Source organism: Hordeum vulgare, chromosome 4H (assembly GCF_904849725.1).
Source record: "Hordeum vulgare subsp. vulgare chromosome 4H, MorexV3_pseudomolecules_assembly, whole genome shotgun sequence".
Classification (NCBI taxonomy): domain Eukaryota; kingdom Viridiplantae; phylum Streptophyta; class Magnoliopsida; order Poales; family Poaceae; genus Hordeum; species Hordeum vulgare.
In genome coordinates this window covers 313,821,701-313,827,700 of record NC_058521.1, presented here as the reverse complement: position 1 = coordinate 313,827,700, position 6,000 = coordinate 313,821,701, and positions in this window count along the sequence as shown.

The following is a 6,000-nucleotide window of genomic DNA, read 5'->3' as shown; positions in this document are numbered from 1 at the left end:
CTACTTAGGAATTCTTAATACTACTCCTCTTATCGCTCAAAAAAATTAGGATCACGCGGGTATTTTTTAATCTATATGATATCGATGTGACGGAGTTCTGTCTTGGTGCCTCCTGTCTGCCTTGAGTTCTTCAGGGGAGTTGTGCTCCAGGGGATTCTTGCGCACATCGCCATCATTCAGATTTCTGAGTATCTAAGAACGTAGGATGTTCGTAATTGCTTCAATACTAGTAGTGGCGAGATAACCCCTATGTCCCCAGTACTGGTGCAGATTGTTCGGGAGTACTGTCATACTTTGTATCGTTGTGATCACGAGGGTCTGTTGTAGATGAAGGTCCGAGATTCTAGTTATGTCTTGACGGATGTGATACAGGTGACGGGTTAGTATAGGAGTTGTGTGATTATTACTCCTTGTATCCGTGTGCCAGATTGCATGACCAGATATTTCGGGAATTCATAGGTGGGATATCAAGTAGTAACTTATAGGATAATCTTCCTACAGATGCATGATGGGACGTTGGGATTCGATATTCAGTGGGTATGTTTGTTCACGGTCGTCTTACATCGGTTCTCGTTGTGTCTTAAAGAGTCCTTGTAGCTCGCTACGACTCGGGGATACTTCGTAAGTCATGTGCACTACCTTGCACAGGATGGCTACTGTAAATTCGAGCCCGTGCGATCTTATCCACGAAGATATCGGATGAAATCTCGATCATATGTTTGTTCCGAGCAGTTCTAGCTCATACTTGTTTGCAAGTGGTCTTAATCAGAATTTTGTCGACCGTCACTTTGAGGAAGCATTCTTACTATTTTTGTTTGAGTGCAATTGCTATATTCCTGTTCAGATATTCCTACCGTTTTTGATTCAGTTATACCTTCAATTTATTATGTGGGCTAATGTGTTGTCCGTCTTCAGGATGGCTCCACCAACTCGTTAGAATCCAGGGCGTGAGGATGTGCCGCCACCACCTCCTCCTCCAGAGAATCCTCCTCCGCCGCCGCCTCCTCCTGCAGAGTCTTGGCAAGCGGTGATATCTGCTACAAATGCAAACACTCAGATGATGCTACACTTGTTGCAAGAGAGGGCTAATCAGCAGCAAGGCAATTTCCGACATGGTGGCAATCAGTTTGCTAATCTGAGTCAGTTCCTGTCAAATCAGCCGAAGACTTTCACTTCCTGTGACCAGCCGTTTGATGCTGAGGATTGGATCCGTGACATGCACAAGCACTTTGAATGCAGCAATGTTCGTCCTGAGGATTTCGTCAAGTTTGCTACATTCCAACTAAGGGGGCTAGCATCTATCTGGTGGCAACAGTTGAAGGATTCCACGGGTGCTAGAGTGATCACTTGGGATGAGTTCTGCCATGACTTCAGATCCCACTACATTCCGTCCAGCTTCGTGGAGGAGATGCGTGAGAAGTTCAGGTGCTTGAAGCAGGGTGGTAACTCCATGTACAAGTACAACATCGAGTTCCACGAGCTAGCCCGATACGCCTTGCAGGATATCCCTGATCAGAAGAGCAAGATTTATCAGTTCAGAGGTGGCTTGAAAGAAGATTTGTAGTTAGCTCTTGCTTTGCACGATCCTGAGGAGTTCGATAAGTTCTACAACTTAGCTCTCAGGGCTAGGCATCTTTGCTCAGGGTGGAGAATTCTAAGAAGCACTTCAGATATTCCAGCTCCTCTTCCTCTACTCGGGTGGTTTAGAAGCAACAGAAGTTTTGGGTGTCTCCTCCTCCTCCTTGGCACACACAACAGTTCAAGCATTCTAGTGGACGTGGTTCTTCCCACCAACCCAACCCAGTCTTTCAGCAAAGATTCCAGCAACATAAGAAAGGGCCTTCTCAGACACAGTACCGTCAGCCAACAGATGTTACTTGTCACAAGTGTGGGAAGAAAGGTCACTATGCCAACAAGTGCACTTCTCAGCTCCATCTGCCGCCTCCTCCTCCAGGCAAACCTCCAAGCAATGCTCTCGTGAAGTTCAACCCCAGGTCAGCTCGAGTCAACATGGTGAATGAGGCTGAGGCAAAAAACTCGTCAGATGTGATCATGGGTAACCTCCTCGTTAATGATATTCCTGCTAAAGTGTTGTTCGATTCTGGCGCATCGCATTCTTTCATGTCATATCCCTTTGCATCTGGTAATAATATTGCGACCGATTTTTGTACCCAAGTCATTGCAAGTTGTGTCTCCGGGTATGCGGATGAGCTCTTAGTTGTTCGTTCCGGGTGCTTCTGTCAAGATAGGCAGTTATTCTTTTCTGACATCTCCTATTGTCATGGGAAATTCCGACATTGATTTGATCCTTGGTATGGACTGGTTGGCCATGAACAAGGCATCGAATGATTGTGAAGCTAAAGAAGTGAAGCTTACTCACTCGTCGGAGGACGTGATTATATTCGCGGCGCGCGATGATACAATCCGTCTGTTCTCGTTGAATGAAAAGGGTGAGATTAATCCTATTTCGCAAGTCCTAGTGGTGTGTGAATATGAAGATGTGTTTTCAGAAGAACTGCCAGAAATGCCTCCGCACCGAGAAGTTGAATTTCTCATTGAGCTTGAACCAGGTACTAAGCCTGCGTGCAAACGGCCGTACAAATTGGGTCCAGAAGAGTTGAAGGAACTTAAGAGGCAACTCGATGAGCAGGAGCGTTTGGGTCTCATCAGACCGAGCTCGTCTTCGTGGGGCTGTGGAGTTCTGTTTGTCAAGAAGAAGGATGGCACGGACCGGTTGTGTGTCGATTACCATCCATTGAACAAGAAGACAATCAGGAAGAAGTATCCACTTCCGAACATAACTGAGTTGTTCGAACAGTTCAAAGGGGCTAAGATCTTCTCCAAGCTCAATCTCAGAATGGGCTATCATCAAATTCGCATTCGCGAAGAGGATATTTCGAAGACTGCTTTCAGGACTAGTTTTGGCTCGTATGAGTATACGGTCATGTCTTTTGGTCTGGCAAATGCTCCTCCGACATTTTTTCGATTGATGATCTACGTATTCTCTCCGTTCAAGAATGAATTCGTCTTGCTCTATCTCGACGATATTCTGGTATTTTCTGAAACTGAGGAAGAACATGAAGAACATCTCAGATTGGTGCTTGATAAGCTGAGAGAGTACAAATTCTATGCCAAGTTTTCCAAGTGTGAGTTCTGGTTGAAAGAAGTTGTCTATCTTGGGCACATCATCTCTGCCGAGGGCATCAAAGTTGATCCATCGAAGGTGCAGGCCATTGTTGAATGGGAGCCTCCGCAGAATGTGAAGCAGCTTCGAAGCTTTCTCGAGCTTGCAAGCTATTGCAGAAGGTTCGTTGAGAACTTCTCCAAGATTGCTAAGCCTCTCTCAAGTATTCTTCAGAAAGTTGTGAAGTATGCTTGGTCTCCAGAGTGTGATTTGGCCTTCGACACACTCAAAGAGAAGCTCACCTCTACTCCTGTCTTGGTTCCTCCGGATGATTCCAAGCCTTACCAAGTGTTCTGCGACGCCTCTCTTCAAGGTCTTGGTGCAGTTCTGATGCAAGAGAAGAAAGTGGTTGCTTATACCTCCAAGCAGTTGAAGCCAGCGGAAAAGAATTATCCTGTGCATGATCTCGAGCTAGCAGCCGTGGTACACGCTCTGATGACTTGGAGACACCTCTTGTTGGAACGAAAGGTTGAAGTGTTCACGGATCACAAGAGTCTCAAGTACATCCTCACTCAGCCTAACCTGAATCTTCGGCAAACTCGTTGGGTGGAAATGCTCCAAGATTTTTATCTGAGTGTTGAGTACACGCCAGGCAAAGCTAATGTAGTGGCAGATGCTTTGAGCAGGAAAGCTTACTCCAACAGTCTCATTCTGAAACCTCTCCAGCCTGACCTTTGTGAGTATTTCAGGAAGCTCAACCTTCAGTTAGTACCTCATAGATTTCTTCCAAATCTTCACATCTCTCCTACCTTGGAAGATCAGGTCCGAGCAGCACAGCTTCTTGACACAATGGTGAAGAAGGTCAAGATTGGCGTGGCAAAGGGTCTTCCCAAATATAAGTGCTTCAGTGTTGATGCCAGAGACACATTGTTCTTTGAGGATCGTCTTGTCGTTCCCAAAGGTGATCTCAGAAAGGTAATCATGGAAGAAGCTCATAACTCTCTGCTCTCTATACATCCTAGAAGCTCCAAGATGTATCAGGACTTGAAAAAGACCTTCTGGTGGACTCGCATGAAGTGTGAAATTGCTCAGTTCATAAATGAATGTGATGTATGTCGAAGGGTGAAAGCAGAGCATCAATGTCCAGCAGGTCTTTTGCATCCTTTGCCCATTCCCGAGTGTAAGTTCGATCATATTGAGATGGATTTCGTCACCAGGTTTCCGAAGTCCAAGAAGGGTAATGATGCCATCTTCGTCGTCATCGACAAGTTGAGTAAAGTGGCTCATTTTCTTCCAGTCAAGGAATCCATCTCCGCTGCTCAGCTTGCAGAGTTGTACACTTCCAGGATAGTGTCTTTGCACGGCGTGCCTATGATGATTTCTTTGAATCGCGGAAGTATCTTCACTTCCAAGTTCTGGGACTCTTTTTAGTCTGCGATGGGCACGAAGATACGCTTCAGCACAGCTTTTCATCCTCAAACTAGTGGTCAAGTGGAGCGAGTCAATCAAGTTCTTGAGGATATGCTGAGAGCTTGTGTTATCTCTTTTGGCATGAAGTGGGAAGATTGCCAGCATTTCGTTGAGTTCTCGTATAACAACCGTTATCAAGCTACTTCAGGCAAAGCTTCGTTTGAGATTCTCTATGGCAGGAAGTGCCTTACCCCGCTCAACTGGTCCGAGACCGGCGAGCGTCACATTCTTGGGAATGACTTGATAGAAGAAGCTAAAGAGATGTGTCGGGTCATTCGAGATAATCTCAGAGCAGCTCAGTCCCGTTAGAAGAGCTATTATGATAGCAAGCATCGTGACATGTCTTATGAGCTTGATGACTTCGTCTATCTCAAGGTGTCGCCTATGAAGGGTACGTAGCGCTTTGGCATCAAAGGCAAGATTGCACCTCGTTTCGTGGGTCCGTTCAGAATTGTTGGCAAGGGAGGCGACCTTGCGTATCAGCTTGAGCTCCCGTCAAACTTTGCAAATGTGCACGACGTGTTCCATGTCTCTCAGCTCCGGAGGTGCTTCAAGACCCCCGAGCACGTTGTTCATCTTCAAGACATCGACCTTCAACCCGACCTATCTTATCGTGAGCATCCAGTTGCGGTTCTCGAGGCGACTGAGTGCAGGACCCGCAACAAGACTGTCAAATTTCTCAAAGTGCAGTGGTCACACCATTCCGATAAAGAGGCTACTTGGGAACACGAGGATCACCTCCGTTCTGAATTTCCGAAGTTCTTTCAATCTTAGATCTCAAGGCGAGATCTTTTTTGTAGTGTGGGAGAGTTTCTAATGCCCCAAGTGTGTAACTTCCATATTTGGAACCTTCTCTATGTGGGTCCACCTTGTCATTGCAATGAGAACATATTGCATGTGCTATTTCATGTGTCACCTTGTTTTGTTCTTCTTTGCTTGCATGCATCTATCATTCTCCCATGTCTTGTGTTTGTGCCTTGTGAATACATGTGTGTATGTGGTTTGATGAATATGTCATGTGATGATAGTGTATGTGAGTTATGGAGTGGTGCAATTGCTAGTAGGAAACTATGTGGTTTGCATAAGCTTCAAAACCCTCTTCCTCTTTATTTATATCAAGGTCAAGTTTCACTTGTCCCATCCTTGTTTTAAAAATGTCCATGATTTAGTATATTTTGTGGTGGATGTGAAGATGTGAATTGGCTGCTTGAATCTATATTTTAAGGGTGCAAATATTCACAAGACAGCTCAACTTAATGTTGTTCTGTAAATATTTAGTTGCTCCAAATATTTATTTTCCATTTTATTCAAATAGGTCATAATTTCTTATGACCAGGGGTATTTTTGGTTAATTTTTAGCTTTATATGTTTAGCCTGTGCATTTGTTTTTCTTTGTCTGGTCTTGG